Raw genomic sequence first — 23,112 nt, forward strand, 5'->3', positions numbered from 1 at the left:
GTGATTTAACTTGCCCAAGGTCACACAGCTGGTAAATGGCAGAGCCAGGATTCAAACCCAAGCAGTTTTAAACCCTGATACAAGTGAACGCTGCCACACAGGGTTATGACTAATGGGGCATGAGTCTTATTGTCCATGGCTAATCTCCTTAAAAATTATTAAATATTTTAAAGCTTTACATTTATACATTTGAACTTACAAAACTACCATGAGTCAAAGCCAGATATGGGAGGCAGGGTGGTAAATAAGTAAACTTGATTAATGATTACTGTATAAGCCAAATTCTGGGCAAAACCTTCACATACCTCATTTCATTTCCCAGTATGCAGTCCATGCAATCCCAGTATTTCATTCAGGGACACTAGAGAGGGAACCATGGAAGGGGATGATCCTAAAAGGTTTCCTCCAGTTCTGAAAGCCCTAGAAACACTCAAACAAAGTGCTGGCCAGAAAACATTTTAATGTGGCCATCAACAGCCAGAAGAACGCATTCTCAAAATTCCAACTCGGGGATATTCTCTCTCTCTCTCTCTCTCACACACACACACACACGCACACACACACAGAGCCAAGGTTAAAAAGAAAGGCAAGACCTTCTGGTAACCATTACGTAAAATGAGCAGCCAACCCTGTCCAGCCAGGCTGAGGCAAGGAGGCTTGAAATCCAAGCTCTTGACTCAACCACAGTATGGGTTAGCAGCCTTCATGTCCAGTAGCCCCTGCTTCCTGCTCACTCTCCCGCACAAAGCAGACACACAAACCCTCAAGGGGCAGAGAGCCCAAGTCCACTGCCATATCACAAGGACAGAGGAAACACGTACGTACACGCTTTGGAGAACTGGCACATCATTCTGCCGGTCCGCTGTTCTCCCCCACCCTCCAGGAGCCTGGCGAGAGGGGCTCTTCTAAAGCCTTACCTCCCAGGCTGTTCCCATCTGTTGCCTGGTCCCTGCCAGCCCTTTCCAGGCTCTGCTCCGATAAAGAGAGGCAGGGACAGTTTGCAGCTAAGTGGTTCTGGGGGAGAGAACTTGTGCAGACAGTGGGGTGATCAGGGTGTGAGGGAAGCAGCTCAGTGGGACCAGAAGAGCTGGGCCATACCTAGAACCTGTTCCTTAATAGGAACAAGAAGCCCGGTCTGGGTTCTTGCCAGGGCTGGGGCAGGGAGGCCCAAGACTTCCCCCATAACCTCACCTAGAAGCTGGCGCAGAGAGAACATGCATGTGTCTCTGACGTTGCTTTTTCATCTCTAAGTCACGGAACTACCATCTACATGCAAGGGATCTGGTTCATAGTCATTAGTATGAGTATTAGTACTTCATGTTTGAAATTAAAAGGGAAAAGAACATATAATGAATCTGCTTACCCATACATCCTCCCAGGCAACATTATACATGAAAGTGTCTAGTAGGACATGTTCTCGTCCCCAACTGATATACAGTTCTCCAAAGCCCAGCACGGCTGATGTCCTCAAGTGGTATTTATCATTTAAGATAAAATTATCACTAAGTTCATTCTTCAAATAAACATGTACAGAACTTTCAGAAAAGGGGAAAGAAGAAAATTTAGCAAATGATGACAGGGAATTAATCCTTGCAGAGGCCATCTTGACCCTGCCTTTAGTAAAACTGACAACAGTTTTAGATGTTCACTATAAAACAAGGCTGGTAGATGTTCGAGGATAGAAATGTCCCAGATCCATTTTCACTTTGAAGGTCAGCCTGGCATCTGGAGTCAGCCCAGAATTAAATTCTGGTTACGCTACCTACTAGCTGTATGACCTTGGGCAAGTTACTTGACTTCTCTGAGTCTGTTTCCTCATTTGTAAAATGGGAAAGATATAACCTACCATTCCAGTCTGTTTTCTACCACTCAATGGGCATTCAATAGTGCTCCTTCAAGGGTTCGGATTCCTCCAACACTAAGCACATTTCTCAAGTTTTGTTGTTCATTGCCCCTTTTCTAAATTCTCCCTCTCTAGAAACCCATCTATCCACTACCTTAAACATCACCTCCAAAAGGAAGACCACAGGTTGACCCAGTTAACTCCAGGTATTAGCTTCTAAATGCTTTGTAGGGTCCCTCTTCCCAGGTCCCCTATTTGTAATGGGTCGATTTCACAGGCACCTGGAGGTACACCCCAGAATTCCTTTGAATTGTTGCTTCTTCATGCTCCCCCGTCCAACCAGGAGCCGAGTCCCGTGTTCCCACAACATGACTTGCACCTCCTCGTCACCTCTCCTCTATTCTATTCAGGCTCTAACACTGGCTACCACGACAGCCTACTGCCTTACTGTCCAACACGCTCCCAGATACGCCCTCCCCCTCAACTACTCAGTCTTTAGTCCCCTGTACACGCACCCTCTCCCCGCTCATGCTGTTCCCCGGTTTGGTCAAACAACCACCAGCAGGCTGCAGCTCCCTCAAAGAGTTAACTACCTGTGTTGTCTTCTAAAAGTCCTCTCCTCTCCATCCCCAGGGCTAGAGCTCAGGGCCTCATGGCCTCTTCCCCTCTTCTACAAGATCTCCTGCGAAATGATATGCCCCGGCCCAAACACCAGCCTCAGTCCTCTCACTCACATGCCCTTCTGGTCCCAGCCAGGGCACTTCCCAGTGATTCCTGCTTCCCTCCACCGTCTCCAGCCAACATCCCCCATCTGCACACAATCCACACTTGAACATTCAAACACAGCAAACACATTTCTCTTCCAGAAAAATCTCAGCTTCGCTCTGCCATCTGCAGAGTGCCCTCCTTTTGCTAAGGCCTTCCTGAAGAGCTTCTCTTCCTTCCAAATAAATTAGTTCCAGTGTCACCTCCTGGCTGGAGCACCCACCTCCCAGGAGTTAGGGCATCCTCTCCTGCTCGTGTTGGCCTGGGCATATTCCGTATCGAGGTCTTCACATGACACCACCATTACCCCAGCCCCAGGACGTGCACCTGAGAGTCATTCCACATTTGCTAAATGCACAGATATTTTGGTCATCTGGTCAAGTTCACTGAATATAGTGAGACAGTCAGTAGAAACTAGATTAAACATATACACCTTTTCTCCAAAGAGATAACACTGGAAAATCACTTACTTAGTGCTCGTAAATGACACACACATGCATTTATATAAATCTCTTTTCAAAGAACTGAAGTACAATAGAAAAAATTTTAAAGGATTTTTTCTAGAGTTAAGAGAGAGATGAATTTCAGGAGTAGTGAGTCTGTATTAAATCTAGGAGTTCGGGGACAAGATCGGAAGAGGTAAATGGGGATGGACACTATGGCCCAGCCCCTCATTTCCCACAGTCAGCCCCAGGCCCACCAATGCACGAGGAATGCACCTGTGCGGGGTGGGGGGAGTGCATGTGCGTGGGATTCAGGTGAGGGCTCCATCCCTGCCCCTGCAGCGGACCCCTTCTCCGTCCTATCCCCAAACACGGGAGCCTCCACACCTCCTTCCTGGCGAGGGGAGGACCTTGCGCAATTGTTACTCCCATCAAGGCTGTGACAGTAGAGGCCCAGGGCGAACATGCCTCAAGGAAGGCAGGCCCTTGGTACAGACTTAAACTTTGAGGGGCACCCACTTCCCTAGGTGGGAAATCATCTTAGAAAAGAAATGCTGAAAGGCAGGCAGTTGCTTCCTGTGGAATTTTTTTTTGAGAGAGAGACAGAAAAAAAGAAAGAGAGAAAATCTTAAGCAGGCTCTTCGCCCAGCACAGAGCCCTATGCGGAGCTCAATCTCATGACCCTGAGGTCGTGACCCGAGCCAAAATCAAGAGCTGGACGTTTAACTGACCGAGCCACCCAGGCGCCCCATCCCTGTGGAGCTTAACGTGTGCTGGAAGCCCTTGTTAGGAGCTGTACATGGCTATGCCTTGGTAAGTTTCCACTCCAAGCTCCAGGACCTATCTACAAACAGTGCAGTCTGGCAGGCTCTCAACAGGCCCTCAGAGAAATCCCCAGATTTCTCTCTGATCCATCCTTCTGTTTGCTTAGTTGGGTTACATGGGATGCATTTCAGTCTGGGTCTGACCAGGAGGCAGAAACCACACAAGTTTAAGCACAAGTTTCAGAATCTGGTAACTGAGTAAGTATCAAGATGGAATAGAATTCTAAAGAGTAGGCTTTGGCAGGTGAAAATTACCAGAAAAAGGACAAACGTGGAACAGAGGTTCAGAGCTTATTTGAGAAGATATGGATGGCAGAAAAGTTCCCGGGTTCCCATGCCAAAGATGGTCCAGTGCCCAGGAAAGCAGGAACAACCATCCGGGATGCAGGAACAAAGCCTGCAACACACAGGGTCACCATCAGGAGAATGAGAGAAAACAAGCCTTAGAGACTGCTGGGTGGGGCATGCAGAGAGAACAAGGGTGCAGAGGGCGTCACCACGCACAGGGAATCAAGAGTGCTGCAGGAACCAGGCAGTAGGGAGACCCCTTTCTACGGCAGGTTAGCATGTCAACATATGGCTTAGACAAGAGCAGCTCGTGGCCACAGCCTAGGACAAAGACCAGGCGGCCAGGATCATGGAACTCTAGTATGAACACACGTGGGGCTAATGAGGGGGGAGGGGCAGGCAGGGAAGCAGTGACCTGGGGTGAGCCCAGGCTCCCCCATCCTACCACTGTTGCCAGAGCTGGAAAAACCCATGCCCTATAGGCCCCTAGGCGTGCAGGCAAAACAGCAGGTTCTACAGGACCCTGGTTCTAGACCCTGGGAACCAGGAAGGAAAATCCCATGCTTCTGCAACATCCTCTTCAGAGCCTCAACTTACAGAAGGCAAAGGTGAAGTATCTGAAGGCCCTGATCCATTTTCACATATCAGCAACACAGGGTGAATTCGGAGCTGGCACAAGTTCTCTGTCTCTAAATCACCGACCCAAATTCGTCTCCAAGCATACTTCTATCTAAGTCTGAAATTAGGAGGAAAGGTTTATCATAAAACATGGGTCTGATACAGTAAATCGGTAGACAGGCAACACATAGGTGACCATCCATGAGTGGACAGCAGAGGTCAAGGCAGGACCTGAGTGAGGCACAGGGCGTCTTCAGGCAGAGGTAACACAGCAGGTCTGTGGGCTCAGAGACCACACTGGGAAGAGGAGGTAAGTGCTGGTGGGCCCAGGGCCTCCCCACAGAAAAAGAGGACCCATAGCTGCACCTCACTTACAAGTGCAGCCACTGGAGAGGTTGCCGGAATGTGTTCTCTTTCTTTCACAGGCCCTCTATTTAAAAAAATAAAGAAAAGAAAATGCACTAAATCACACAGGAATATGAAATAAGGGAAAATAAAGAACTCCAAATTGATGTCCACGTTGAGAAACAAAATACAGTTGGTTTCTGCATTCACTGAGATTTTTAGTTTTAGTGGGAGGGGGAGGGGACAGAGGGAGAGAGAGAATCTTCAGCAGGCTCTACGCCCAGCACAGAGCCTGATGCGGGGCTCGATCTCAAACTCGAGATCGTGACCTGAGCCGAAAGCTGAAATCGAGTCGGATGCTTAACGAACTGAGCCACCCAGGTGCCCCAATGAGATTCAACTTCCGTACAGCAGATGCAGTTCACAGAGGAAAGAGCATGATCTGAGAAGTCTGTCCCCTATCAGCAGAGCTCTCATGCATCTCTACTGGAACACAGGAATCTGTTCTGGCTTACCAATCACAACCAGTGAGTTGTTTGTGATTTTCTGCATAATCAAAAAAAATTGATGAACTACCTCATAAATGCATCTTTTTTGTCTTATTATCTCCTTTGGAAAAACTACAGAGAGAAAGTAAACAATCAAATTATTCTCCTCTCCTCCCCTTCCATCCCCCCACCAAAATGAAAGGCCAGACTGGTTTATCTTCACCGCACACCCAAGAACACGGAGCTATCCATGTGTTGACCGTGGACACTGCCTTTTTAATCTTTACAAAGAAAGGATGTCTCCCTGTTTTAATTTATCCTGTTCTTTTCACATGCTTCCTTCCTGATTTTCCTACTCCTCATGCCCTTTCCCATTTTTCTATGTCGGTGGTTCTCTTCTCATTTAATCTTCGCAAGCTCAAAAATGTGAAGCAATTTGTCTGAGGTTATGGAGCTAATCCCGGTGGAGCCAGCATTTGGACCCTGGACCCTGACCCCAAGACAAAGCTCTCACTCTTTTTACCACACAATGTTTGTGCTCAAGAAGATTTCAAGAATCCCCAAATAAAGTTGGACTTAAAAAAAAACAGTAATTTAGTAATGAAAATCTTAATCAGCATGAGACAGAAATCCTATAGATGGCCTGTCAGGAACTCTTCACTGGTTGAAGGTGCCAGAGGTCCTGATCCCGTAAGGCAGGCACCTTCCCAACCAGGGCTGGAGTCCCTGCAGATGTGTGTCAGGTATTTATCCACACTAAAGAAGAGGGGCCGGCAGGGGCTTAAACTGGCCCAATCACAAACTCATCCAGGCAAACCCTTTTGTGAGAGCTGTTTACACAAGAGAAAATGCTGCCTTCTCATCCCCCTTGCCTCCAGCAGCAGGGCCTAAAGCGAGGGATCCCAGCACGGCCCTGTACCCGGCTACAGGTTAGTGCAGAGCTGGCCCAGAAGTCAGGAGAGGAAAGGATCCCGGCCCATGTCAGAAGAGATGATCAAAGAGTGAGTGCTGGCCACAAACTGTACCATCTCACCCTCTCACTGGTTTTCTCCATCACAAGCACACCCATTCCACACGCACAGATCACAGACCAAGTTTGTTACCACAAAGAAGCCGTAAGAATTTCCTCTCCAGGGCCTGAGAGCTCATCTACTCCAATCACCTCATTTTCAGAAGAGGAAACCAAGGTACCAGGAGGCCCAGAGTCTTAGCTGATGCCCCCACCCCGGGGAGAATCAGGTGGGTGAGTCCAGCAGTGAGAATTACCGTTAGTGACAAGTCTTTTCCTCACAGTCCGCAGCTTCAATTCTAGGCCTTCAACAGAAGTAAGAAAAAGGCAAAGAGGCCCACTGCCCCAGCACTGCTCGATGGGCACCACCCCCGGACTCCTCTCCCGGGTGTGTTTGTATTACTTCCCCCTTTGCTGTTGGAACGCCTAACACACACGTTTATCTGACTTATCCACGCTTGTTGATAACAAGTCTGACACACCCACAGGATGTGGGGGGCCTCGAGGACAGGGGCGGGGCCATATCCACATTCACTTCTGTATCTCTCATGTCTGCCGCTCAGACAGTATATTGATACTTAGTCAATGAATCTGAGATTGAGGAGGACATAAAAGCGGAGGAGCAGTAAAGAAACAAGGACTAACTAAAATTTTTACCTTTTTGATCAAGAGTCAACATTACTCTAAACAAGTCATTGTTGAATAATTTCACACACAGGCCCTCCATCTCCAGCCCCCCAGAGTCCCGTACCTGGCCCCTGGCTATTTTTGAGTCCAGGCCACTCCTCTTCCCAAGGGCCCTAAGCCTTCTCCAATTCCAGGGCTTTCCCCCTCAAGGCCTCAACCCTCAGCCATCATGGAAGCATTAAAAGGTGTCATATCTCAATGCAGCACATAACCTAAAAACATCTCTGGAAACAGTCTAATATGATCAAATAAATCTATAAACAAACATAGGCCCAAGGGTTGGAAGGCAATTACAAATTAACAAAACTGCACAAGCATAAATTACAGTACTGGACTAGAAAAGAACCCCATTATATAAACTAAGTTACCAAACTGACCTTGTATAAATGCTTCTGGAAATAAGTAGGCCATCAGCATGGCTTGGCAATCTTGGTGTAAAGAGATAGGGAGGGGAGGAGGTAATCTGGTGCCTGCTATGTGGGCTCCTTTTGTCTACAGACACTTATAAAAAGAAAAGCTGATGAAATCAAGCTCAGAGAGAATATTTTCATAGAAGTATCGGAAAAGAGATTACTGTCATTTTTACATAGTAAAAATACATGAAAATTTCATCTAATGACTAACTTGTCAACAAAATTAAAAGTTGACTCTCATCAAAGTTTTAAAATTAACTTTCAAAATTACGTCATTGCCCCACCACTTAATTCCGTGGGTTGTGATAACGGACCACAAAAAGCAGCAGAACTTTATTTTAAAACAATCACCTTAATGTTAAGCACCTGGACAGCCAAATCCAATCTTCCATTTTCTCTGGCATAGAGATTTATCTAAGTCACTTCCCACAAGCTCTCCAGGCAAACTTTCAAATCAACCACTGCCCTTCCCACTTTTATTAAATTATACTTGGCAATTCTTGACCCTACGAAATGTAGAATGAGAGCATGTCCATCCATTTCCTGCAAAATAAAAGTTTCCATTTGTCTTCCTTCTAATATAAAAATATAACCTCCCCAAATCAAGAAAACATTGTTTGAACATGCTGCAAACCGAGACTGCAAATAACTTTATCAGACTTGTTTTGTAACTTTAATATTAAATCAACACCAATGACATTCATTGTGTTTATGTTAAGTAATTTAATAAATGGCCCTGGGAAGTCTCCATTTCTTGGCTGTTAGGATGAAGGTTCCCAGGGACACACTTTCGTAAAGAGCACCTGCCCTCAGTTACAATGAAAGTGACACCAAGGGGCATGAGTATCACGCCCCTGCTTCCAGGACTCCAGTCGCACCCATTCAGAGTCCCTTAGAGGAGCAGCCCTGAGTTGACTGCCTGACTCACTCTTCTAAAAAAAATGAATGACAATCGTAGAAAGTTGTGCAGAATTGGCTTGTGCAGAGATTTAAATCATGTCGTATTAAAATCGAAGGACCCAACAGATCTAATACCTTGCCGGGAGAGGGGAGACAAGAAACGAAGGAATGGGATAGAGGTACCAGGGACACTCCTTACAACAAGACTAACAAGCGCATACCAGCCCCTACTCATTCACAGAGGGCTTGTCCACATGCCAGGAAGCATGTCAAGGACCCAACTGGGTACTTAGTCCTGTGAAATGGTTCCCAAGGTATCCTCATTTTACAGACAAGTCAATTGCTTCCAAAACTGGCCCGAGGTTCCCAAGATGGAGAGTGAACGGAAGGAGAGTGGCAGGAACTGGGAAGCCGGATGGGTTCACATCCCTGTTGCTGCCAAACTTGAGGACAAACATGGAGTTGCATGGATGGCGTGGTTAGGGTACAGGGGAGGTAGGCACCCCCATCCTCATTAAGCACTCTCACAAAGACCTGATCCTAGATTCAAGTATGCTACCCTCACAATCGCCTCTCAGAGAACTCTTAGGGCACCTGCACCCCTTAAGAACAACTGTCCTCCCCTCCCACACCTTTGCTCATGCTAGCTGCCTCCTCCACAAGGACACCCTCATTCCCTCAGTGCCCTGTACTTAATCTTCCCTCCCAGCACTCGGGATTCCCCCAAAACTGGAACCTCCCAAAAGGAATACCAAGAGCTAGTTACCCAGAACCCACCCCTCACCCCTAGCAATGCTTCCCAGCCCAAACGGTCCCAGGTGAGCCAAGATCCTACTCTCCTCAACCCCGGGGGGAGGCGGGACCAAGGCAACCCCCCCAACATGTGGTGTAATTGCGAGGTGAAAGCACCCCAACCACAGAGTGCCAGCCACCGCTCCTTACACAGAGTATCCAATTAAACGGGGCTCCCCCTGGGATGTCACCTCTCCTCCAGAGTCAGGGACCATCCTCATCCCAGAAGACAACCTTTCTAGTGACAAGTGACCCTAGGGTGGCAACTTCAGAATGGGGTACCAAACAAGCAAACTGCCCCCCCCCCGTTCCCTTCTCCTAGACTCCTCTCCCTTTCCTGCCTCTTTTCCCTTCCTCACATGTCAAATTTCAAGAAGTTACTAAAAGAAGCTTAAGGATTGTTTTTTAAAGTTGCTTTTTCAAATATCAAAATAAATCGTATAGATTGAAAATACACATCCTCAAAACGGACATTTTGGCCTTTTATCCAAATGTTCTATTAAAAGGGGGCTGTTCAAGACTTATGTCCACATATTTAAAGAGATGAAATGGTAACACTTCTTTCTTTGGCCACCTGCCAAGAAAAATTTATGTTGCCAAAATAAAAGAGATTATGTTTGCTCAATGTATGAGCACAGGACAGAGCAGCTTAGAAACGGGGACTCTTTTACCAAGCAGCTTAAATCATCTAATTTTAAGTATGTCTGTGAATGTCACCTTCACATGTCATAGGCTATCACCTACTTGGAAATATCAGGGACTGTAGCAATCGTGTATCACCCAGGGTCCACTCTCTGCTCACCTCTCCCTCCCCGTGGGGGGTCCAAACACTCCCATGGTTTCTACTTCTCCAACTGGTGACCTGGAGGTCCAGCAGGACGTGTCTTCCCACTCTGGGTGGTGCCCACACAGCCTCCTACTCATGCGTGGGGTACGGACAAAAACAGAGGCCATAATGCTGAAACCAGTGACAACCACCTGAGGCTTCATTCTATCATTCTCTGTATCTGCACTGGTTGGAAAATTTCCATTATAAAGGGGATTTTTTTTTAAAGGATCCATCAGAAACTTAAGGAAAAAAAATTCAAAAGAGAGAAACATTCAGTTAAAAATAGGAGTATTCATGAGAGATATTTTAAGTTCATTTGAAGAAAATAATTCCTTATGTGGCAAAGAGAAGAAAAATAAAATGGCTGCATCTCATTTACTTTAAGAATAAAAGCTACGTAAGTTCCTTATAAACAAACATCAAATTCAGCCATAAAATAATAAATGTAAAATATATTTCATTAGTTCCAAATGTTAAATATTTAGAAAAGACGGTATTTGTAACAAACCCAATTAGACCCTTGCAATGCTAAACAAATATATTTGATTCTGAAAACATCACTAGGCTTCCCAATGAATAATCTAGAGCTAGACTTGAAGGTTTTATTTTGTTTTGGTTTGGTTTTTTAACACAATTGTTACTCTCTGATCGGGACTCAAAAAAGAAGCACTTCAGAGAAGCATTTATATGTTAAGTGCTTTTCAAAGAAAATAAAAAACAACATAATTCTGAAGCACAAATTAAAAACCTTAGCAAGTTTATGGTCCATAGAAATAACCTTACTGGAGTGTTAACGCTTTCATATTCATGACTGCATTGGATTTAAACAATCAACATGTGAGGTCAGCTGTGTAGGTTTTTTCCTATTTTGTGGGGGTGGGGGAGGTAAAAGAAGCTAAGTAGGTTGCCATGGTTACAAAGGTTTTGTTTTTTTGTTTTTAAGTCAGCGCTACAACCAAAATCTACTTCAAGTTCTCCACATGGGCCACTGTCCCCATGGGCCACTACAGTAAGCCACTCCCCAGCCCTCGTAAGATTACCGTGCCCTGTGACAGTGCTTGATGTACCCCTGGGGTCCCGTATGGAGGGTGGATCTCCATTCTCCTTCACCTTCAAAGCTCTCCCTCCCAGTAGCTCCAGGCACAAGCCCCTCTTTCCCTTCTCTGTCAATATCCTGAAAAGGTTCTGCGCCTTGTCATGCCCTGACCCTCCCAATTCCCTTCATCTTCTAGAATCATCATAATCCTTGGCCTCTCCTGACTTCCCAGGGCACCTAACACCCCAATATTCACCCCAAATTCAAGACCACCGAACCCAGATTCTCTTCCTTGTTCTCCTGCATCTTCGCAGCTTTGCTCCTGGCCTCATGCCCCCAAATGGATGCTCTCCACAGTTCTGGGCTCAAGCTTACTGCTGGGTCTTCCCTCGCTCCTATCCCCTAGACCCTCAGAGACACCACTACAGCCTCCAATGTCCTAAATGTTAAAAAGATCCCCAATGTACCTCTATCTGTAGATCACCCCTTTCATACTTTCCTGCACTGGTTTCCAAATCCCGTCCCACCAACATGAGTTGGTCTCAACTCTCTTTCAAATATCTCAATATCTCTTTCAAATAAATCACATATATACACTTTAATCCTGTACCATCCCTGGCCTGGTTTGGGCACTCACTTTTCCTCCAGAAAGATTAATGAAGTGACCGAATTCATCAAGTATCAAGCACCTACTCTAACTGAGCAGTGTTTAAAACAGACAACCAAGAATAAAGTTACGTGGCCAATTATCGGAAGGTTGATAAGAACTCAGACAAAATACAAAGGACAGTACAGATGATAAGGGAAACCTCTCTTCTCAAAAAGAAGGTGCAGAAGTGGGGCAGGAAGAGGGAACAGCCAGAGGCAGGAGAGCGCAGAGACCAGTGTGGCTAGAGTCAACGGAACCAAGAGCCTGGGAGGTGACAGAAGAACCCTGGCTTTAGTCTGACAAGAGCAGGAGCCACTGGAGGTGTCTGAGTAGAGAAGTGTATAAAGTAATTTCAGTTTTTAAATATTCCTCCACCTTCTTTCAGAGAACAGACCGTTGAGGGGCAAATGGGAAACCATTCCCCATCAGGAGGCTGTAAAATGACGGCCCATGATCACACGTCCCTTGCATCGACCTGTCAGGCTCAAGCTCATCTTCCTAAATGCAAGCCTGACCCTGACCTGTCACCACATTCTCTCTGCAGGAACTTTCCATGGCTCCCACGACCTCCAGAACTATCCAGTGCCACTTCATGGTCACTAGGGTTGCACCGTGTCCTATTACCCCTTCCTAAACACCCTGACCTCCACACCCACAGGATCACCTGCTATTTCCCTGACACACTGCCATAAGCCTGCAATACCTGCCTCTGCCCTCCAAAAAGTTATTAATTCATCCATTAAGGCTAAGCCCAAACACCACTTCCTCAGGAAGCCTTTCTTGGCTGCCCCGCAAACTGCACATTGCTTGCACCTCTACAAGAACACTCTTTCATCAGTTCTGGGTTAGAGTTTCCACAGACTGCTAACTCAAGGGCAGAACTGTGTCTGACCTATCTAGGAATACACATGGGGCCAAGCACAGTGCTAGACATACAGTAAGTGTTCAATTAATGCATGCTGGCTAAGTGAACAAAATGCTCATCTGATTATACATCATCTTGAGGTCTTAGGGGGAGGGGGGTCCCAAGGACAGGTTTTCTCTCTCAGCTACTGTAATCTGGAAGACAGGGGTCTTGATGGGAGTGTTGGGGGACTGCATGCCCAGGACCCCTGACAACGGTAGAGCCACAAGTAGGGGCCAGAGTGGGGATGGATTTGAACCTAAGCCTTCAAAGCCTCACACCCCCTCAGCCAGATGTATCTCTAGGCAGGCCATACAACCCGTTTTAAATTTGCTCAAAGCATCAGCAATGTGTTTTTCCTAAGCCCATTTTAGAAGTGTACAGATGCAGAGAAAAGAACCTAGAAGGATCCAAACCAAGTTAAGAGTAGTTACAGTGTTAAGAGATGGTGAAATTTTCTTTTCCTTTACCTTACCTTGTTTTTTTCCCCCTAAACAAACATCATAAGAAAAAAAGCCTTTTAGAAAGAATGCCACAGTACCACCCGAGTTGTATTTAAAGAATGACTCCAAAAATAGAAAGTATCCAAAAAGCCAACCAGAACACTGGGAACCTGAGAAACACTGAATACGTAATCCTACTTGCAGAGGAAGACTATAGAAGCTGCGAATGTTTTAAAAGGTTTGTCTGAGCATGCAACGGTCTGAGCCTAACAACTGGCCCTGTGCTTTCACTTCTGAAATAATTATTTCACAAAACATAAAGCAGTAAACATTGTTCTGGATATCCCAGGCACTTCTGTTCCCTCTTATCTAAACTCTTCCATAGATTTCATAATCAAGTGTAAACTGTCACCACTGCACCCTAGCTTATACCATGCAAGTGACAGCAAGTGACTGATCGGCTCTAAATAGGACATTTCAATGACTGTCATTTCATGACTTACAGAGAAAATGTCAATTAAAAATAACAGGAGGGGTGCCTGTGTGCTCAGTCCATTAAGTGTCTGACTCTTGATTTCAGCTCAGGTCTTGGGGAGCCTGCTTGAGATTCTCTCTCTTCCCCTCTGTCCCTCCCCCACTGCTCGCTCGCTCTCTCTTTCCAAAATAAATAATTTTTTAAAAAAATAATAGGTGGGGGCGCCTGGGTGGCTCAGTCGTTAAGCGTCTGCCTTCGGCTCAGGTCATGATCCCAGGGTCTTGGGATCGAGCCCTGCATCGAGCTCCCTGCTCCGCAGGAAGCCTGCTTCTCCCTCTCCCATTCCCCCTGCTTGTATTCCCTCTCTCGCTGTGTCTCTCTCTGTCAAATAAATAAATAAAATCTTTAAAAATAATAATAATAATAGGTGATCAGTTATCAAGACATAATATGTCTTATTTAAGCTGAAAGCTACATCAACAAAGTGTCGAATCAACAAAGACTTGGCTTCTAACTTTCAGCAAAAGACCAACATAACTTTTATAGTGAAATAGCATTATTAAAACAAGGAAGATATAATTGCTTTAGTTACCACTTTTTTTTTTAAAGATTTATTTATTTATTCTGAGAGAGAGAGAGACCACACACACATGAGTTGGAGAAGGGGGCAGAGGGAGAGAATCTCAAGCAGATTCCCTGCTGAGTGTGGCTCAATCCCACGGCCCATGAGATCACGACCTGAGCTGAAATCAAGAGCTGGACGCTAAACTAACTGAGCCACCCAGGCGCCCCTTTAGTTATCACCTTTTTAAAGAAATAAAAGGGGGACAAGGAAACCTCATGTCAAGCACAGTGCTAGATATTTTAGGTGCATGATCACATTAATCTTCCTAGTAAATCTGAGATCGTTTCATCTCCCCCATTTCACAAATGAAGAAACTGAGGCTCAGAGAGGTTAAGGAACTTAGTCACAGCAACCACAGTCACACAGCGGCAAAAACCAACTCAAAACCAAGTCTGTTTCACAAAAGACTATACACAGTATGATTCTGTAATTCCACTTCTATTAGGTTCAAGAACAGGCAAAACCGATCTATATGAAAGGAGTCACATCTAAGATGATATGAAAGTTCCCTCTAGAGGGCGGATACTGACTAGAAAGGGCGCAGGCACCTTTCGGGGTACTAAAAATGTTTGCTTCTTGAGCGGGGTGGTGGATATACATTCAGGAGGTACATACAATATCAGAGCACTTCACACTTTACCATATGCTATTACCTCAAGTTAAAGAAAAAAAAATTCTTCATCTGACTGACTCCAAATTCATACTCTTAACCACTAAACCACCACTCCGACAGAACCTGGTCACAGCTCTAGAATTGATTCCCTCGGATTATCATTTTTTAAAAGTATTCTGGTAAGCAACGTACATCCTAATCACATCAGAGTGAAAACACTGGAACAATAAACCTGTTTTTAAATGCCACAGAATGAAAAGTAGAAAGTATCAATTTCCTGGCTACTGGGAATTTCCCCTCTGTAGCCACATCAGAATACAATTTTAAACCCTGCTCTAAGTGAATGTTCACAGATGCACAGAAAATCATTTGTAGCAAAGTCATCTATGGAAACACCTAAAGCTAAAATTACACAAAATATTTCAAAACATGTTATAACCTTATCAACAATGCTAACTCTCAAAAGAAATTTGAATTTGGGGGGCACCTGGCTGGCTTAGTCAGTAGAGCATGAGACTCTTGATCTCAGGATTCTGAGTTCAAGCCCCACGCTGGGCATGGAGCCTACTTAAAAAAAAAAGGAAATTTGAATTTTGTTACAAAAATTAAGACAGGCAAGCAGACAAAGCTGATGGGCAAAGAACATCAAGTTCACAGTAGTGGCAACACAAGTAAGTGCAAAATCTCAGCTCAGAGTTCTAACATATAGAAAACTGGTACAATGAACTTTTTCCAGCAGGAAAGCAATTGTGCCACAAATGCCCTAATAACAAATTCTCCATCAAGTACAAGTGCTTCCCACCGAAGTTCTGTTCAGACTAGCAAAGCCTCATCACCAGGTGATGATGAAATCATTGCATCAATTCTCTTAAAGTCTTATACCACACACATATACCTCTTATTTGAGCGGTAATTGCCTCTCCAGAGAGAGGAATTTATTCATCCTACAATTTGGAGAAATCTCTGGCAAGCACCTAGTTAACAGTTATCCCCCGTGGGGGTGAGTGTGGGGGAGGAGACAGCTGTATCTACACACCTGTTGGCTACGGGTGCCGGGGTCCTTCCTGGGTGCTTTTGATTAGGTCAGCCGGGAAACCCAACCTTCAAACTGTCAGAGCCTGGTTTAACTCATGTTTTAACATTCTGTATACACTAAAATTACCACGCAATTGATTGAAATGATTTTAGTTCCCTCTGAGCATCTGCGTATAAGACCAAAAGGCCTTTATAGAATTTTCCAGTATTTGTAAGTCAGTTATACATCACAATTGGGCATGTTGCAATAGATTATATAACCAAATATTATCCCAGGTGCAAGAATCTTAATGTTTATAAAAGTAACCATTGGCATTTATTAATTGTTAAAGTCTTTAACAAACTGTCCAATAAAACTGTCAAAAAAACTAAGTAAAGTCAAATATTGTGGCTATTAAGCAAGTTAGAAAGAATTAAAAGCACTGACCCAGTATGTTAAGAACAGAGGACATTGAGGCACATTCACAGCCCCGGGTCAGGATCCCTAAATTATGGTTCCAAAAGAAACAAAACAAAAAAACAGGCATTACCAGAAAACATTAAAACTTAAAGTTTCAAAGTTTCTTTAAGAAACAATGGATTCATCTTTTCTCTTACCCTGCATCAGCTGAAAAAGCCTCATGCATTTCTATCCAGAACATCTTAGCTTTGTACCAACAACGCATCACGTAAGGCAGAATGATCCATTTTTTTTAGATTCCTCATTTCCTAATATAACTCCTTTCTCTCTAAAAAAGGCACACATTTAGGGGCGCCTGGGTGGCTCAGTCAGTTAAGCGTCTGCCTTAGGCTCAAGTCATGATCCCAGGGTCCTGGGATGCAGTCCCTCCTCCGACCGACCGCCCAGTCTGTCAGTCCATCGGTTCACAAACTGGCAGGCTTCCGGCTCAGCTCTCCCTCTCCCTCCCCCTGCTTGTGCTTTCTCTCTCATTCTCTCTCTCTCTCTCACCAATAAATACATAAAATTTTAAAAATAATAATAAAAAATTATAGACACATATTTGAACAACTTGTATAGTGAAAAATCAACCATGAATTATCAGTTCCACTTTCCTGTTTTAGCAAAACTGTAGTGTCTTAGTATTGGAGAAATCTAAATTGTTTTTTTAAACACAGAACTCTTCAAAACTACAAGCCATTACTCAGCTATCCATCAGAAACCCAGGGAAAAAAATCGTAATTTTTACAAGCATATTATGTTTCTTTTCATCAAAAGATTACTTCATTTCTTGGATTTTAAAAACTTTATCTGCATCTGCCAAATCTGGCTGATTTCAGTGTCAGTCAGACCAATCTAACTGGTTCCCAGTTACTGTTTTTGGTAAGGGGAAGTTGATGCCTAGAGGAACGTCTATACTGATTACACAATGACCACCACCCATTAAGTGCTTCTTAATTCCCATGATGCAGAGCCCGGAGTTGGACAGACATTATCCTATCTGTCCTCAAAAACAATCTTGTTGATCAGGGGCTGCCATCCCCAAGACCCGTTATGGAAAATAAGACTGGGATGGTCAACAACCTGCCAGAGGTCACAGAACGGTATGTGGCAGATTCGAGACCAGTGAACAGTGAGGGTGGGAACTTGAACTTTTATGGAGAATTAGGCCTTTCATCAACACACATGAAATGAAGAGCAGTGAGCCCCTGCTGTTGGGAGATGACCGAGGGGAAAAGCAGTATTTCAAACTGAAAAAGTAATTTCAAACATTAGATCCAAAGATACAGACATTCGCAAAGCTGGGCAGGGGGGAAAGGTTTTCTCATGTAGAGAATTCTATAGGGTTCTGCAATTCCCTGGTCTTAAAATCTAATCTGATTTAAGAGCACAAGACTGTGTGTGTAACAGTCTCCCAAATTCCAACAGGCTTAATAACCTCTATTGAAAAGAAAGAGAAGTGAGAACTAGCACAGTGGGAAGAAGTGACCACCCAAGCCTGTCCTCCCACCGGGGTAAGCTGTCAGTTCCACATGGGCACGACCAGGAGACAGCTCGGCTCCAGAGCCCTCAGACTGGGTTAGGCTCCGATCCCCCCGCTTTCCTGGTCCCGATCCTGACCCTGTTGACCACCTCCCGAGGCAAAATACACCGGAAAAATGTTATAACAAGTAGACGCCCATGTTCACCAACTGGTTTAGAAATCTGCAATCTACAGCAAGGCTCCAACAAGGGAGGGGCCTCCCTTGGTATAATTGTTCTAAACTATCTTTCCACGAAATTGGGAAGGTTCACGAGGCCATGGGGGATAGGGGAGCAAAGACAAACATACCATCCCTGAGTTTTTAAGCAGGAGAGGGAGCCTCCTCGCCAACCCAGGCTTACAATGTGTTAATTTCAGAGATAAGCTTTCATGCCCTGACATTTGTAGGGAGATAATGGGTCCTGGGGCTCCCCCGTCCTAAGTGCAAAATACCGCGGCCGGGATATTAAGGTGACTTGATTTTACTACCTCCATAAGGGTCCGCCTGACGTTCCCGGGCAGCCTCCAGGATCTCCGCCCACAGGGTCCCACCGAGCGCCCCCACGCCCACCCTTCCAGCGAGGTGTTTTGCCAAGGCCTGCCTTACACGCTCCGGGCAGCTCCCACCCATCCCCCTCCCCAGGTCTCAGACTAGTAGCCTGGTTAATCATTCAACGCCGGCGGCGTGGAACAATTTTTTAGAGGTCAAAGCGAAAGGTTCTCCCTAAGTTTCCCAGAAACCAGCCTTTGGGGACCCGGAGGTGGCAGCGGCAGGCAGATGGGGGTGGGGAGTGGCGGCTGGCGGCTCTTTGGCTCGCAAAACACCTGATCTCCCCATGCGGCAACCGAGACCAGCGCAGTGCGAGGGTGGGGTGAGGGGGTGCGAGCGAGAAAATACGCACGGCCCCCTACCCAAAACGCGGTGGAAGCCAAGTGAGGACGCCGGCCCCAGACGCCCCTTCCCAATGCCTGCCATCACCCCGCGCGGGCTCCCCCGGAAGTTGGGGTGCAGCGAGCAGGGGGGATGTCCCAGGGCCCCGTGGGGGTGGGGGTGGGATAGGCAAGAGACTAAAAAGACAGTCCGCTGCTGGTTTCTTTCTCCTCTTCCTCTAGGGTAAGGAAGCCGGAGGGACGGGGACGCCTAAATGCGGCGGGAGCCACCCGGGAACGGTTTCCTCCTGCGGCGCGCCGGTACGAAGCCGGAACTGGCGAGGAAGGGGACTGAGAGGGAGAGGAGTCAGTGCGGAGCAGCGGGCAGCGGGCAGCAGAGATGGAAAGGCGGTGAGAGGGCTGGGGAGACGGGGGGAGGGGGAGACGGGCGGGAGGGGACCCTACCTTGTCCGGGAGCCGCTCCTGCTCAGCGGGGCGGGGGCGGGAGATCCCGGCCGCATCCACGTCCCGGCCGCTCGGCGCGGCTCAGCCCGGCGACTGCCGCCGCTCCCGCTCCATACGTTGCTCCGCGAGGGGCGGCCCGGTGGTGTCGGCGGCGGGCAAGTCACCCGCACGGCTCGTCTCCGGCACTTGTTGCCGCCACCGCCACTGCGCCTCTCACTCCCGGCTCCAGCTCCCCGCGCCGCCGCCGCCTCCCGGCGCCCGGCTCGGGCCCCGCCTTCGCCCCCGCCCGGCGCGCCAATCAAGCCCGGCACCACCCCTCACGTCACCGCCCAGCGGGGCCCGCAGCCGGCGCCCCAAGTTTGGGGAAGGCCGAGCTCCAGCCTGTCTGCCAGTTGGCGCCCAAGATTCGCCCAGGCTGGTGCTCCTCCTAGCTTCCAGAGACCCTCCGGGGCCCCCAGGTCCACACGTGGAAAGTAAAGGGCTAAACTGGGGGAAGGGGCCCCCAGGAAGTAGACCCCCTCGGAAGCACAGGACAGTTCGACCATATTCCAACCCGGGTCTAACCTAAATCTCTCCAACAGCAGGTCGCCCCTCTTGCGGGGCGCCTAATGTTGGGGGACTAAGCACATAGCCTGGGTAGGACTCCAGCGACCTTTTCTGGCCAGAACCAGTTTGTGACTGGGCCTAGACCGGACCACGGCCGACGTTCCCGTGTTTGGGTGCGTGCGCCCCTGCAAAACCCGGAGTTCCACTGGGGAAGGGGGAACCAGGGCCACCGTGGGACTTGACCGTTGCTCTCTGCCCACCCATTACTTGTCGCCACCTCTTAGATCCCCAAATACCGCCCTAGAGCCCAAGGCCTAAATGATGCCCTACTTGGCACTGCCACCCGATCTCCAAATTTATGGAGCCGCCCAGGAACTGGTGAGGGAGAAGTTTTAGCTCTCCTCCTTGCGGTGTCTTGCAGAGAATTTCCTGGAGGTTCCACGCGCGTCTTGGAAGCCATAAAGGCAAGGTGTCCCGACGCTGCGCCTCCAACCCGCGCCGCCGCCCAAAGGGGCAGGGTGGACACCTAGGAGCAGCCTAAATGGCTGAACTCTGACACACCTTCGGCTCCCCACTGTTGGGTGAGGACACCCCCCGGCCGAAACACCTGGAACCACAGACGCACCCTCAGCCCAGCGCCCCCTCTGGCTCGCCAGAGCACTGCCTTCTAAGCCCAACTTTGGGGGCCCCAGGTAAGCCTAGCGCAACCGGATGGGGAGGTTGCGCAGGTCTGAAAGGCCCGGAGCGGCCAGCTTGTCACGCGCGTGCTCCGTGGGGAGGCAAGCCTGGCCCGAGGCCCATCAGAAAGCACCTCCCTCGCTTGGTCCTCACCTCTTAAGGAAAAAAGAGATCCCCTTTACACAACCAGAGCGAGCAATTAAGAACACTCCACCCTCAAATATTTGCATTTTTCAGAAGGCTTTCTGAGGCGAAATTAGCCGAAGGGGAAGGAAATGCAAATGTAGGAATTTCAGGCACCTAGGAGCTCAGCCCTATCGAGTGTGGGCCCCTTACTCTTATCCAAGCTCCGAGCAAAAGACCACTTTGCTGCTGGACGCACTGAGCCACGTGGGTGCACGCTAGAAACAGGAATTCAGAGTCAGATCTGGGAAAGTTTTGATTTTCAGCCTTCCGACCTTTTTGCTTTTATGTTGATCACGTGATTCTCCTAAGACTGAAACATAAAAGTCAAAGAAACAAGTTGGATTTGGTCTATTCCTAGAAAAACACAAAGGATGCACACCGACTGCTAACCACGGTTATCCCAAGTGTGGGACTGGAGTGTGGGAAGGAGGGAGATGAATTTTATACCCTTATACTGACTCTGCATTTTGTATTTTTCCAGTTATATTAACTGTCAATTTAGAAAGCTAATAAAACATTTTTAAAGAAATACAGAAATTAGAAATTCTTCAAGAACTCTAGAGAAAGTATAAATTAATAAACAAAGCCTATGCTTTCATTCTGCATCAAAATAATTATTCCTGAGTCCATGTTCCTTGGTTTAAATAAAGGTATCTCTAGGCTGCTGTTCTGATTAAATGCTGTGGTGGGACAAGACTGACTTCTGAAGATTTTTCTGTGCCGTCAGACTGACATACTGTTTTCTATGCGCGTGTGTCTTCCCTTTAAATGGGCACCCAGTAGCCACAGACATACTTTTAGGGACTGCCTGCCAAGGAGTTTTTAGTAAAGGAACTGCTACAGTGTAAGTTGGGATCCAACAAGGAAATTAAGCTTGTGTCCTTTGTAGCTGCCCAGGCCCTGAAATTTAAAAATAAGGGCATTCTCTCCATCCTGCCATTAATTAATGCAGCTGGGAGTGTATCTATAACAGTTAACACTGTACCTTTGGGGGAATTACTCAACGCTAAGTTCTGCACCCACTTGGCTGTAGTCTTTACTCTTGCGTTGGGGCCTGGGTCCATCATCAGTAGGTAAAGATGTATTATTTATTTATTTAACAAATATGTGGTGACACTGGAGTGGTGAACATGACAGACAAACTCTTCCCTCTTGGAGCTCACAGTTTCACTGGGAGAGACAGCTTCACAATTCAATGCACTGTCAATTATATAATGACAATTGCGGAAGTACAAGGTGGTGGGACCATTTGGGGGAGTCCAAGAGGATGTGACATTTGAGTTGAGCTCTGAAGGGTGAGCAGGATTTACTCAGGCAAAAAGGAAAGTGGAACGGAGTTCCTGGCTGGTTTATACTACAAGGCGATGTGGTTGAGGGAGAAGTTGGAGAGGTAGGCAGGGGCTATGTTTTGTAGGACCTAGAATACCATTTTCAGTAAGATCACTCTGATCAAATGTGAAGAATAGGGAAGAGGGAGAAAGGGGGTTGAGGGATAGTTAGGAGGCTGTTGCCAAAATATAAATGAAAGGGTTGGGGTGCCCAGCTGGCTCAGTCGTTAAGCATCTGCCTTCGGCTTAGGTCATGATCCCAGGGTCCTGGGATTGAGCCCTGCATTGGGCTCCTTGCTCAGCGGGGAGCCTGCTTCTCCCTCCCCCACTCCCCTTATTTGTATTCCCTCTCTTGCTGTCTCTCTCTCTTTCAAATAAATAAATAAAATCTTAAAAAAATAGGGCTTTTTATCTAAGTGGTAAAGCAAACAGAGAGAAGGATACCAACAGGACTTGGTGATTGCTTAACTAGGGAGGAATTAAGGAAAACTCCCAGTTCCCTGCTTCTTCAACCAGATGGACAGTGGTGCCATTTTATCAGTTGGGGGACCCTCAGGGAAGAGAACTGAGAAAATCTTCCCAAGGTTCACATTTGGTCAAGGTGGGTCTGAGGTGCCTGTGAGGTGCCCAAGTGGAAATGTTGAGTAGGTCATTGGTCGTATGGTCCAGGTCTCTGAAGAGGGGCTGAAACTGAAGTAGTAAGTAGAGGTGGTAATAAAGCCAGGAGAATAAGGTGGTCCCCTCGGAGAGTATAGAGCTCGACTGGAAGAGGGCCTAGGACTTACCTAAAGGCTGAACAGAGGCAGACTATCTGCAGATGAAGCAGAGGAGCTGCCAGAGGGGCAGGAAGAAAACTAGGAACTTGGGGAGGGAGGGATTTCCCAGGGAAAGAACATGTTATAAGGAGGCAGTAGTCAACAGCACTCAAAATGGCTGAGAGACCCTAGGGAGATGAGCACTAAATAACATCCCCTGAATTGACTGACCTTAGTGTCATTGGGAGTTTCACAGAGCAGTGACTGGTATAGTGAAGGGCAAAGAGATAGACTGGAGT

At 47.0% G+C, this 23,112-nt stretch overlaps 1 protein-coding gene and 1 long non-coding RNA gene across 8 annotated transcripts in view; one reads left to right on the forward strand and one right to left on the reverse strand.

The window, feature by feature from the left end:
- Positions 1-23,112, reverse strand: part of B3GNT2 (UDP-GlcNAc:betaGal beta-1,3-N-acetylglucosaminyltransferase 2) — a 216,109-nt gene that overhangs the window by 43,221 nt on the left and 149,776 nt on the right. The window contains exon 1 of one of the 7 annotated variants that reach the window (XR_010405670.1): positions 19,321-19,892. The exons of 4 other annotated variants lie outside the window; for them this stretch is intronic. The gene's annotated coding sequence lies outside the window, so the exon portion shown is untranslated. Of the gene's footprint in view, positions 1-4,760; positions 5,189-19,320; positions 19,893-23,112 lie in introns of those variants that run through there. 2 more of the 7 variants (XM_045884916.3, XM_064572455.1) reach the window with 2 other exon arrangements.
- On the forward strand, positions 18,649-21,631 carry LOC135361761 (uncharacterized). The gene is made up of 3 exons (XR_010405671.1): positions 18,649-18,918; positions 19,099-19,266; positions 20,288-21,631. It is a non-coding gene; the product is annotated as an uncharacterized LOC135361761 (long non-coding RNA).

This window comes from Mirounga angustirostris, unplaced genomic scaffold (genome assembly GCF_029215605.1).
Source record: "Mirounga angustirostris isolate CCGP_5_RB_7025 unplaced genomic scaffold, mMirAng1.0.hap1 SCAF_10, whole genome shotgun sequence".
In the NCBI taxonomy this organism is placed as follows: domain Eukaryota; kingdom Metazoa; phylum Chordata; class Mammalia; order Carnivora; family Phocidae; genus Mirounga; species Mirounga angustirostris.